The 14,023-nt window shown below is 37.0% G+C and overlaps 1 pseudogene; it reads left to right on the plus strand.

The window, feature by feature from the left end:
- The first annotated feature begins 932 nt into the window (after positions 1–932).
- LOC112407151 (integrator complex subunit 10 pseudogene) lies at positions 933–3,258 on the plus strand (annotated as a pseudogene).
- Positions 3,259–14,023: the final 10,765 nt, after the last annotated feature.

Raw genomic sequence — 14,023 nt, forward strand, 5'->3', positions numbered from 1 at the left:
TGGCAGTCCAGTGGTTGGGACTTTGCCTTCCAATGCAGGGGTTGTGGGTTCGATCCCTGGTCGCGGAGCTAGGATCCCACATGCCTTGTGGCCAAAAAAAAAAAAAAAAAAAAAAAAACAGAAACAATATTGTAACAGATTCAATAAAGACTTTAAAAATGGTCCACATCAAAAAAAATCTTTAAAAAAAATGTAAAGCACTTGGCAGTCATTATTAGTGGTATGAGTGGTAATAGTAGCATTTTCAGAAACCTCCCAATTTCTTAACTATCACTAAAAATTATAATGACTTCATCTCAATGAAATATTCTAATAAACATCCTATTCATCATTTGAATTTAGACTGTGCTGTTTTTAAGTTTACGGACTTGTATCTTGTTTATTTTGCTATGTTTTTTTGAATTGATTCTGTATTTAATGAATTAGATAGTACTTGAAAGTTTCCCTTATTTTAGGCTGGCTCTGAATCTAAGACCACACTGCAATGGACGAGTTCCTTATCTGTTGGATAATTATTCTTACCAACTAATGGACTTTGACAGCTCCGTAAGACAGCTAAGTATAAAATGCTAGATTTTAAGAATCCATGAAGAGAACTTCCCTGGTGGTACAGTGGTTAAGAATCTGCCTCCCAATGCAGGGGACACGGTTCGAGCCCTGGTCTGGGAAGATCCCACGTGCCGCAGAGCAGCTAAGCCTGTGCGCCACAACTACTGAGCCTGCGCTCTAGAGCCCATGAGTCACAACTACTGAAGCCCGCACACCTAGAGCCCGTGCTCCGCAACAAAGAGAAGCCACCGCAATGAGAAGCCCACGCACCGCAACGAAGAGTAGCCCCCACTCACCGCAACTAGAGAAAGCCCGCGCTCAGCAACAAAGACCCAACGCAGCCAAAAATTAATTAATTAATTAAAAAAGAGGCCTCCCGCGTCATGTCGGCCCAGGGCAACTGCGAGTTCCTGGTGCAGCGAGCCCGCGAGCTGGTGCAGCAGGACCTATGGGCTGCCAAGGCTTGGCTGATCACGGCCTGCAGCCTCTACCCTGCCGACTTCAACAACCAGGTTTATTTGAAACTCTTCCTGGTCGGGTCCAGTGTGAAATGTTACTAAAGGTTACGGAACAATGCTTCAACACTTTGGAACGATCAGAAATGTTGCTTCTACTTTTGGGACGATTCCCTGAAACAGTGGTACAGCATGGAGTCAGCCTTGGGGAGGCACTGTTGGAGGCTGAGACTATTGAAGAGCAAGAATCTCCTGTTAACTGTTTTAGAAAATTATTTGTGTGTGATGTCCTTCCTCTGATAATTAACAACCATGACATTCTGTTGTCTGCCAATTTGGTGTATAAGTACTTGAACAAAGCCGCTGAATTTAATATCAATGATGTCACTAGATCTACTCAAATAGAGAGTCAGCATCAAGGTGCCCAAGAAACGTCTGATTTAATGTCACCGAACAAACGTAGCTCTCAGAAGTACATAACAGAGGGGCTGACTGAAAAATCATCCCAGATCGTGGACCCTTGGGAGAGGTTGTTTAAGATTTTGAATGTTGTTGGAATGAGATGTCACTGGCAGATGGATAAAGGAAGACGAAGCTACGGTGATATTTTGCATAGAATAAAGGATCTCTGCATATACATGAACAACTTTGATAACGAAGCTCATGCGAAATATAAAAACCAAAGTGGTTTATTCCGCTGTGTTGGTCTTCTTTAAGAATGCATTTCAGTATGTCAACAGCATACAGCAGTCTCTGTTCCAAGGTCCTAATGCCCCTAGCCAAGTTCCACTGGTTCTTCTGGAAGACATATCAAATGTATATGGTGATGTAGAAATTGATCGCAATAAACACAAACATAAAAAGAGGAAACTAGCTGAGAGGAGAGAAAAACGCATGAGTTCGGACGATGAAGACTGTTCAGCAAAAGGAAGGAATCGTCACATTGCTGCCAATAAGGCAGAACTTGCGAACTCAATCGAGGTGTTGGAAAGCTTTAAGCTGGCCAGAGAGAGCTGGGAGCTGCTCTATTCCCTGGAATTCCTTGACAAGGAATTTACAAGAATTTGTTTGGCGTGGAAGACGGATACTTAGCTTTGGTTGAGAATCCTCCTCAATGATATGATCATCTATCAGGGTCAATATAAAAAGGCCATAGCGAGCCTGCACCACTTGGCAGCTCTCCAGCTGACACTCATCCAGCTGGCGACCTTCCACTTTGCCCTGGGGGAGTACAGAATGACCTGTGAGAAAGTCCTTGTTTGATTGATTGATTGATTGATTGATTTTTGGCTGTGTTGGGTCTTCGTTTCTGTGCGTGGGCTTTCTCTAGTTGCGGTGAGCGGGGGCCACTCTTCATCTTGGTGCGTGGGCCTCTCACTCTTACGGCCTCTCTTGTTGCGGAGCACAAGCTCCAGACGCGCAGGCTCAGTAGTTGTGGTTCACGGGCCTAGTTGCTCCGCGGCATGTGGGATCTTCCCAGACCAGGGCTCAAACCCGTGTCCCCTGCATTGGCAGGCAGACTCTCAACCACTGCGCCACCAGGGAAGCCCCAAGTCCTTGATTTGATGTGCTACATGGACCTCCCCATCCAGGACGGAGGCAAGTCACAGGAAGAACCCTCAAAAATAAAGCCCAAGTTTAGAAAAGGTTCATATCTGAAGCTTCTGCCTTGTACCAGCAAGGCTATCATGCCCTATTGCCTGCACTTAATGTTAGCTTGTTTTCAGCTTAGAGCCTTCTCAGACAGCAGAGACGACATGGTGCTGGGGCATGTGATCGTGCTGCTTCAGCAGGAGTGGCCGTGGGGAGAGACCCCCTTTTCTTGAAAGCCGTCAATAAGATTTGCCAGTAAGGAAACTTCCAATATGAGAATTTTTTCAATTATGTTACAAATATCAACATGCTGGAGGAATTCGCCTACCTGAGAACTCAGGAAGGTGGGAAGATCCATCTGGAACTACAGCCCAATCAAGGAATGCTGAGCAAGCACCACATGGTCACCCGGGGCATCACCAAGGGCGTGAAGGAGGCCTTCCACCTGGCCATGGAGTGCCAGGTGTCCCGCTGTGGGAAGAAATTGATGCTGGTGCTGTACAGGTTCTGCGTCAACGAGAAGATCTTGCTGCTCCAGACTCTGGCCTCACCGGCCCTCCCGCCAGAGGCAGCCCACAGTCGCAGGGCTCTGGGGAGACATAAAGCGCGGCTGAGCGTTGCGTCATCGCTCTTCAAAAGAAGAAGACCATCGGTGTTTTAACTCATTGGTTGCTTAGAAGTAGTTCCCAACAGTCCAAGAAGCTATTTCCATTTTTGTCATATTTTGTAATTTTTTGTAAAACAAAAGAACCTGTTTTGTAAGTAAAATCATCCTAAATTTGAAAAAAAAAAAAAAAGAATCCATGAAGAAATAAATTGTATTTGTTTGTTCCCAAATCAGCCAAAAAATTTTGTACAGAGCCTGTCTGGCACATACATGAATGACTGAATAAATAAAAGAATAAATGAGCAATTGAAAAAAATTTATCCTAAGTGTAAGGGGAACCAGTTTGTGCTTACCTCCATTATTAATTATTTGTGATTTAGAGTATCTTCCAAATCCATTTTTGAAACAAACTCTAAGGACACCAAAGTGTCAGTCAAAAAGATTGATTGTCCCCCAGACTCCTGGTTGATTGATACTTATCTTTGCAATTTTTATTCACTGATCATAGCTTTAGATTCAGTGGAAAGGAAAAAGCTGTGAAGCACTCTGAATTGACCCCAAATTAAAACTTTTATTTGGCTTCTATTCAGGAATGCAGAGAATGAAAAACCCTGGCTCTTCTCTGAAGCTTTCCCTGACACATACACTCCCACCCACTCCCCCATTCATCACACCTCTGGCTTACTCTTATCTTTGCATGTATTATAAAGCAGAACAAATACTTGTTACATGTTCTGTGAGCAGCTGGAGGCCAGGAACCAACAATGAATCCATTTCTTTCTCCCTAGTGCCTGGGATATATATTGAATTTTGGGGGTGGGGGGAGATTGACTGGGTCCTCAATAAACATAGAACTATTGAAACGATCAAGCTTGTGATCTATCTTCTACTACTAATTCCACCTGCTTCTTGATGAAAGCTCAGTAAGCTTACTGCAGGGTGGATGTGAACAGTAATTAAGCATGATGGCAACTGTTGAGCCCTTAAGCTCTACCCATCTCCAAATTAACATGTAGATCACTTATTAACACTTATGGGACAGTCTAAGAGACGAAGACTGCCTGGAACTCAATCTTCAAAATGTTCCCAAGGTCCACCTCCTTCATGAAGCCCTCGTAGACCAACCCAACCACTTTACTCCTATCTAAATGCTTAGCATGGAATCTTTACATATTTATGAAACAAGAAGGTTATTATTAAACAAATATAAAATAAGCAAACACATTTATTGTTTATATCATCTTTTAGATGTTTAATTATATGCTGTCTTATGGTGACTTTTTTCATTATTATAACTTCTTGAAATATCTGGGTTTTTTTTAATCTTATGATTAACTGTTGATGTATTAGGATGGCCATTGCTAACTACCGGATAACTGTGGGGATAAGAACCCTATCTTCTCTTACTATGTTTCCCTGCCTAGTGTCAGCGCAAAGCCTTGCATATATTGAGAGCTGGTGTTAAATGCATGTTTGTTGAAATAAAAACATGCATGAGAAATCTCTCTTTTTTAGTAATTCACATCGAATGGAAGAAACAGCTGTAATGAAGAATTTTACATTCTTTCCCAAATTCTATTTCTATAGATAATACAAAGTAAAGAGATGTTTGACTCTTGCTCTTAGGTTAGCAAATCAAATCGAAATTATTGTCAAATCCTTTGAAGATTCACTTAAGTAATATTGCTGAAGTTTTCTCAGTGAAGGGAAAAATGTTCAAGAGAATAATAATGCATTAATAGTTGTTGTGTCCTTGCTATGGATCGGTACTTTATTAGTGTCTCATAGTTCTCCTAACAACTCTATGAGATAGCTACTAGTATTGATGTCATTTTCATAGATGAAGAAACTGAGACCCAGGAAGGTTAAGGAATTTGTCTGAGATAGTAAAGCTCATACCTGATAGGACTGGCATTCATTCAAACCCAGCAGTCACACTCTACCGCTCTTGTTCTTAACACTATACTAAACCTGCCTCTGAGAAGTTTCATTCTTCTCAGATTATGCCGATTATAGTCACAATATCATTTAAAATTCCCAAATCAAATTTACAAAATCACTAATGTACAAGGCTGAACGCTAGTGTTCACTGCTGTCTGGGTGGGGATGTTACATAAGGTTTACAATTGTCCAACTGACAATGTGATATACATTCTTTTTTTTTGTTTGTTTTTGACTGCAGAGCCCGGCTTGTAGGATTTTAGTTCCCTGACCAGGGAATGAACCTGGGCCCTCGGCAGTGAGAGCACCAAGTCTTAACCACTGGACTGCCAGAGAATTCCCAAGCATATGATATACATTCTGATTTGAGAATCAAAAGTGAAGGTAAGCTTGTACAATTAAGTTTACATACCCCTTAATTAGACTTGTCTTTAAATTGTGGTAAAGAAACATCTATAAGCACTTTTAAGTTTAGAAAGTCAGAGCAGTGATATAAATTCAAAATCTGAGAGTTTATACAAATCAAAATTGAAAAGCATAAAGAGTCTGTCTACATGAACAGTCTCCATGGTGATAATTTTGCAAAATACTGGAAAAACATTCAAGGTATTTAGAAAGACTATAAAGATGTTTTAGGAAGATGGCACAAAAAATACTTTCTCATGAGCAGATAGGGAATCTAACTTGGAATTTCAAATTACCTTTTTGTATGATGCATTATTTAATAAATGTTAGCATTAATTTTTAAAGAGTTTAATTTGCATACCATTACTGGGCCAAATGGTTGACGAGGATCACAATTAAAGAAAGATGCGCCATTCATTCTACTAAGAAGAAAAAATCCAACAAAGTCAAATCTTCATCATTAAACTGAATAAAGGCAGCCTGTAACTGCCAAAAATGTAGAACTCCCTGGCAGATGCAATTTAACTCCCGTGATTATTTAAATCAAACACTTTTATGTATGACCCTAAGCAAAAGCTCAATATCTTCTCAAGGAATATGTATTTTTTAAAATACTATGGACTTCAGAGGGGAAGAAAAGGCATTAGAAAAGAAAAGCAAATTAGGGAATAGGGTCTGGGAATATAAATATAATTTGAAAGAGTATGCCATCACAATGTTACACCATGGACAGAAAACACTCATGCAAAATGGAAGACACTTCACTAGCACATTAAATAGCATTTAGTTCCAACATGATTCAGTGTTTAGTCCACAGAAGTTATACAGAAAACAGACCTAAAAACCAGTGTCATGTAGTTTATCATCTAAACAAAATTTATTGTTATCACATGCACCCCTCCCATAATCTTCTAAAGGAAAACTTACTATTTACAGAGTTATTATGTGCTGGGCAAAGGACTGATATTTATATGCTGAATGACAAACACATGGTATATATGTGGTATAAGTTAGTGTATAACTAACTTATAACTAACTAACTAACTAACACATGGTATAAGTTAATGTATGACCTGCTTGTAATAAGCTGCCAACCAAGCATACCTGGAGGGCTGGGGCAGGGTCTGGAAGTACCTATCCTGCAAGATGTCAGTTCTTCACAAGGATGATCGTTCACACCCTGGTTCTGAACATTTGTTGGACACTAAGTACAATTTGCCTGCTGTAATGGATGCTTGTTTTCATCATGAGCTTTGTGTAGCTGTTAGACTTAAAAAAACTCAAGATGCATTGTCTCACCTTTAGCTGTGTCTATCAGAACACAGAATAGGTGGAGATTCCAATGGTATGGAAGCAAACATCTCAAGCTCACACCACATTGGAACCACATGGCAATGACCCCATATTTAGGCAAAAAGCCCAATACCTTTTGTGGGGGAGGGGTTGGAGAGGTCCTTTTTTGTTTTAGATAACTTTAAATTGTGATCAAAGTAATTCATTTTCACTCTAGGAAAACTGAAAAATAAATGTTTGAAGAAAAAGCAAATCATGATAGCTATCAAGAGACAACTACTAAAATATTTTGGTGTTAAGACTCCCAATATTTTTTCTATACACACATGTGCAGTAGAATCCCTTCTATCTGATAGCCAACAGTCTTTAGTTAATCAGAAAAAGGTTTTATAAGGTGCAGAACCTTTAAAAATTATACATACATGATATGTAAGTTTAATTTAATTAATAAGTGTTTCTTCACTAATCTTTTCATGTAGAACCAAGCTTTTTTTTCTGACCACAGGTCTTCTGATGGGAGCTCCAGGTCATCTTTATAACATAAATCATCTTCCTAATGAACCATAAATGATCTCTAGATTGGTTTTCTTAAAATGGGAACAATAATATAAAGACATAAACAAATCTCAGTGTAGAATTCTAGAATTTAATCATTTCCCCCAGTGTTGCACAGTTTTCTTGTCCACGCATAACTTGAGCAAATCCTCTTACCTACTCAAAATTAATTGACTTTTCCCAAAGAATTCTACTTATTTAACATAAACAATTACTCTGTTTTAGCACTCATAGTTTACTAGACATTTTAATCTGTAATTAGGCTTTGTAATTATAGGACCAAGGAAAATGATATTAAGATATAAAAACACATCTGACTCCAAATCTATATATAAATCAACAGGTGGAATAAAAATGTGGCTATCCTAGGGAGCTGCCAGCTCTCCATAAGTATTGACATCAGTAAAGATAAGTTACAAAAGGAAGAGGGAACATCTGATGCTTCTGTTAAGTAGAGGTCAGGTAAAAGAGCTTCTCTACATTTAATTTTATAAATTGGGATCATATGCTCTATCATATATCAACATCAACATATTCTTTTTAATCATCCACATATTTTGTGAGAATTTTCCCACATCACTGATTATATAAAATGTGATTTTTTATACAGCAGTGTAGAATCTGTTACTATATACTATAAAATATTCAACTAATCCCCTATTGTTGGGTATTTAAGTTACTGCTGCTTTTTCTATCACATAATACTACAGTCTGATGTGTACTTCTATTTTCTTAAACTATATTCCTAGAATATTGAATTAATCAATGAAGTAAATATTTTAAAGGCATTTGATACCCATTTCCAAATTGATTATCAGAAATATTTTTATTATCTATCATCACTACTCTGTGAGATTGCATGTTTACAAACCTTAATATCTAGTATTAATCTATTTCTTGCCTTTTCCAATTTGGTATTGAAAAGACTGTGACACTAAATTTGCATTTTAATTAAAACGAGTTTTATCATTTTCTTGTTAGATATATAATATTTATTTTCAGGTGGTTCTTTGCTTTTAGTTTTACATATGGTGAATTTTATTTTTATGTCAATAATATTTTAGATTTAGATTTTACTTTTATGTTATGAATTTTTAGATTTCTTAGATAGTCAAATGCCCATCAATTTTTTTCTTTCCATTTTCTTTTTAAGTTTTGAAAAGCATACTCAAAATCAGATAAATACATACCGCATTTTCTAATAATTGTATAGTGTTATCATTTTAACTCTATAACACATTTTGAATGCATTCTGTCATAAGCTATAGGGTAGAGATAATTTGACTTTTTCCAAATTAATAAATTAATTTGGGACAAGTTGACATGCTTACTGTATTATATTCCCATTCAAGAACAAGAAATTTCTGTCTTAGCCAAGAATATGTGGAATAATTATGTATAAATATTAGGCCCCAAAATAAATTTTAGTTAAGTAAAATTTAATAAAATTTAAAATTGTTAAAGTATTTTAAACTCGTGTAAATTTTCTTACTTTTCTAAGTCTGAACTAAGTTCTATTTCAAACCACTATTCTCAGTCTCTTGAGGGTGGTCTCAAAACAAACACGCTTTCGGCTTACAACCAAGGACTTGCAGGTCTGGAATCTTTTCTATTTCCAATCTCCTCTCAGAGGATGAGGAATGAGAGGGCTTTTAAATTCACCCTCACCAGGAGGGGCTCAAGGATTCTGCAGTGCCTCAGGCCCATCTGCCTAGAAATCCCTTTCTTTCTGCTCCTCTGATAAGCTAAGTATTGGGAACTCTATAAGGCTGGCTACTTCTCAGAGTTCCACCCAGAAAGATATGCACAAGTCACATTGTCTTTTTAATTGCAAATCTACCGGGGTTCTGTTGGTTCACCCGCACTCTGGGATTTGGCCTGGGAGAAGCTGAGCACATATTCCCTTCTCAAGGATTCATCACGGCAGACCCCTTTCGCTCTTCTCTGCCTTTTTCTTGCACCACCCATGAAATCTTTGTCTAGACTGGATGTGAGACCATCTGGCTCTTCATCTATTTACTCCAAAGACTGTTTTTTTGCATAGACTTTATGCTTGCTTTGAGTCCTTTAACGTTGAGAACTTGAAAAAACCTAGTTTCTTGTGATTTAAATTCCTTTTCTCTCAAGACTGTTAGCTCTGTCATGAGTTCCAAAACCAAAAATTGACAACTTTGATTTCTGTTCTGTTTTGGTGTTGATGATCTGAAATAATGAGCATGGAATAGCTCACTCTTTTATGGACTGGAGTGGGAGGAGTGAGAAGGGTCATCAACCAGGAATATAGAACACATTATTAAGATAAACTGTTGCAGACATATCAATTATCTCATAAAACTGAACTATAGATTCAATGCTTTACCAGTCAAAATCCTACCAGATATTTGAAAGAAATTGACCAGTTGATTCTAAACTTGACATGGAAATGCAAAAGGCCAAGTTTAACCAAGAAAACTCTAAAGAAGTTCATGTGGGTGAATTAAAGACATTTTTTTAAAAGGCCTTCTCTAATGTCAACATAATTTACCGTAGAAAGGAAAGGTCTTTCTCCCTGCTTGCCCCTATTTGAGCTGAACCCAGCCATGGAGGTAAAGAAGAGACAGAAGTAGTGGCAGGAGTAATATCAGTAGCAGAAAGAAGGGTAGAGGCAGAAACTGACACAAGTACGATAAAGATACGTGATTAATTAAGGGTCTCAGGGCACCACTACTCTCTGGGGTCAATAACTTTTCCTCTCTAAACTTCATTCAGTGGCCTCACACTTCTACTTTACCTTCAAGCTGTAGTCTCAGAGAAGGTCCCAATACATTTACATTATGTTGTGAAAGAATGAAATTGATCATAATCCTTCCATTCCTCTCTATCCCCACCCTGCATTCCTTTGTTTATCTCTCCTACAAACATTGAAGAAATAATGTTCATTCTATGTCCTTCATTGCTTCCATTATAACCCACTTTATTATTACTGAATAAAAGATGTGGAATTCGAATTTAGAGCAATAACATACTCAGAAAATACAATCCTTTGAATTCCATTCTTACAATAAAAAGATATAAACCAAAATGTTCAACTTTTTAAATCTGAGGTAATGTCTTAACTACTGATGGTTTCAACTTGCCAACAACAGATGAGTGGATAGCCAAAATAAGCAAGTAAACATTGGGAAATTCTGAATCCCATCACTTACGTCCCTCATAAAGAATGTAACTCTTCAGAAGTAAATTCATTTTCCATAGGGAAAATACGACTCACACTGACCACATTAATATAAGGACAATATTAGAGGTATCTGTGGAGTACTAGGCTTTTTCCTGAAGTTTGTCAGACCAAGAATCATTCTCATTACTTCTATGGAAAAACAACCTAAGTTACAAATAACCAACTTGAAGTAAAATTTTTAAATTATTTTTTCTGATTTGCCAGTGGATAGTTGTCTAACCAGCTGGAGGTTAAAATTTTCTCTGTTGAATTAAAGTTAGAAGCCAGCTTGTTTTTAAGGCAGCCACTGTACAAATCAACGATCGCTTTTGTGTGTATGTGACTTTATTCCATAGTTAAGGGTGTACAGGCAGAGAACCAATGCTTTAAAGTATGAAGGCAGAACAAGTATCCAGTTTTATTTACCTCCATGAAACAATTCATTTTTCTATTTTACTGTCTAAGTTTCTTGAGTTACTATTATGATAGTAAGATAATAATTTTAGTCAATTACAAAGTTGCAGCACAATTTACATGCAGGCATGGAAATGTGTTTAATTTGAACTAGTTACTGGATGAAGCTTTTAAGTGTCTGTAATATCACAGAGACAAGATATATGACAAATGCAAAATAAATTAAATTTTGTATTACTGAAGAAGTTGACACAATTACCAGAGTTGCAGTCTGGTCATCTTTCCTTAAAAATAACTGAACTTGCATAACAGAGGGCAAAAGTTCACGTTTCTGAACTGGGGGAAATTCATTTCAATGAAATCAGGAGAGATATGTATTCAACCACCAGTGGTGCCAAGGAAATTTTTCAATATTTGGCTTACAATTTTAGAAATTACTGTAAAATATTTCAAATATGCACAGTAATTTTTAAGATAAATTAATTAACCTTAAGGAGAAAGAACAGAGACCAGGAATCAAATTCTTATTTTGGCAGCAAGAATCTGTGTGACTTTGGAAAATTTCTCAAGAGATCTGTTCTTAAATGTCTTTATTTGTATAACTAAATAATCTTCTAGGCCCACTGAAGCTTGAACATGTCAGGATTAGAACAAATTATACATTCTAAAGGAAGGGAAAAATAACATATATAAATGGTGGTTTCTGTAACATAGGAAAGACAGTCAGTCAATCTTTATGGGAATACCTAATATTCTGAAATACGTTTGTCTCTAAAAAATTACCTATGATATTAGCAGCCACAACAATAATAATTATAATAATAATGGCAGCAACATTATTGCATGTCATGTATGTGCCGGGCACTTCACTAACCATTTCACATTAAAATCCTCGTAATAGCAGTATGAGGCAAGTACATTAATATCTCTATTGTATAGATGTATAAACTGAGGCTTGGAGAGGTGAAGTAAGCTTCCTAAAGTCAGCCAGACAGAAAGTAGCAGAAACAGTTCTTAATCCATCTCTCTCTGACCCAAAATTCTTTTAACACTGATGTCAATAGCCTCTCTGCAGAGAAAATTTTAGTATTTTATACCTTATTTATTCATTGGCTTTCATCAAAAAAAGTAGGCATCTCTACTCTGAAAGTTAAATTTCCTCTAAAACTTAGTATTATGTTTTGTTACGAAGCCTTCTAAAAGAATATTTAAAGAGAGAATAATAATTTTTAAATATATAAGGCTGTCCAAAAAAGTAAAATATACTCATTTTAAGGTAGCATAATGTTTAGTTGAAAAAATGTCAACTCAAAATGGTATCAGTTATCTGAATATAACATAGCAGAACTTAAATATCCATTTTTATCAAACTGTTATGTGTGATCAGAGTTTGAATTCCAAGTCAACCACTTAGCATCTGTGTGATTTTGAACAAGTAATTGATCTTCTCACACCTAAATTTGCTCCTATATGAAGTGAAGATGAAAAAATGTATTTCAAAAAATTCTTTTGAAGATTTAGTGGCATAATATATATAAAAGCTCTTTGCAAAAGTTAAAGCACTAACCACACTGTTAATTGAGAGAACATCATGCAAGACTTTTTGTCTTTCTGACACTATTTCTCTGTAGAGGTTTCTGACTTAGAATGAATAGATTAAACATTAAAAATATTGACAAAGCTAGAGTGAACATGTCTGAGGACATCAGTGTTCTCCTAAACTGTTGCTGGGGTCTCAGTTGATACAAACTTTTGACAATGTCTTTTGAAATATGCCTAGCCTTTGATCCATCATTTCCACTATGGGAGTTTATCTTAAAGGAGCATTCGCCAAGTTTTCAAAGTACTGAAAGGTTTTTTATAATAACAACAAAAAAAGGAAATGACATAAATGTTCATTAAAAATTACAATGTGGCCGTATAATGGAACATGATACAATATCTAAGAAAGAGGAGGATCTTATAAACACTTATAAATATGAAGTCCAAAATGTATTTTTAAGTAAAAAAGAAAGTTATAGATTTGTATGTATATCGTAATATAATTTTTGAAAAACGTTTTTTTCCTTGGTTTTGCCTATGTATTGACAATGGGCTAGAAGGCTGTACAGCAAGTCATTAACCGTGTCTGCCTGTATGAACTGAGATGGGTGATGTAGGGGGGAGAGTAGGGAGAACACGTGCTATCTTATATGTCCTGGTTTTGCTTAATTTTCTTTATTATGGACGTGTATTTTTTTAAGAATAAACTATTTTAAATAGGTTGCTGCTATTAAATAAAATGTATAAATGGTAAAGATAAATGAATACACTGACCAAGAATGAGGCAAGAGGAGGAGAATGGTGGAATGGGGTTCAGTGAAGAAAATGCAGTATATGGATGGAATATAGAAGAGTCCAGATGAAGAAGAGGTTTGCCTTTGGATGACGGACCAGGAGTTCAGGGATTTAAGGCATCATGCCATTATTGGATTCCAAACAGAACTTCCCTCATCACTGACGCTCTCCTCTCCTAATACAAACTCGCCCATGTTATGTCCTTCATAGAACAATTCCATCTAAGTGCAATTTACTTCCTTCCAAACAGAGCTTATCTTCTTTATGTATAATCTAGAATCACCATCTTGGCTGCACTGACACCCTCACGAATTACCTTTCAGCCATGTCTGATGTCTTAAAATAGCAACTGTGGCTATGGTCTTATAGTGCCAGGAAAATTTCAAGGCTCTACTTCTCAATCTCTTCCAAAGCCCCCACTCAGCTCTTGTTGACCTGAGCACTGGGTATCAGGTTAACCAATGCTACACTCTCAGATGTAGCTGACCCTGCTTGTCTGGTTAAGTTTATGATCAGACTCTCACTGCCTCCTCATCTTTCCTTCCTTCAACTGATCACCCCTCTGCAATGTGACTTTTGCTCATATCAGTCATCACCTCTTCTGTAAACTTTTGCAATAACCTCTTAAACCTCATCCTAAGTGTCACTTTATTGCAATCCATTCTCCATAATGCTGTC

Source organism: Neophocaena asiaeorientalis, unplaced genomic scaffold (assembly GCF_003031525.2).
Source record: "Neophocaena asiaeorientalis asiaeorientalis breed wild unplaced genomic scaffold, Neophocaena_asiaeorientalis_V1.1 scaffold496, whole genome shotgun sequence".
In the NCBI taxonomy this organism is placed as follows: Eukaryota; Metazoa; Chordata; class Mammalia; order Artiodactyla; family Phocoenidae; genus Neophocaena; species Neophocaena asiaeorientalis.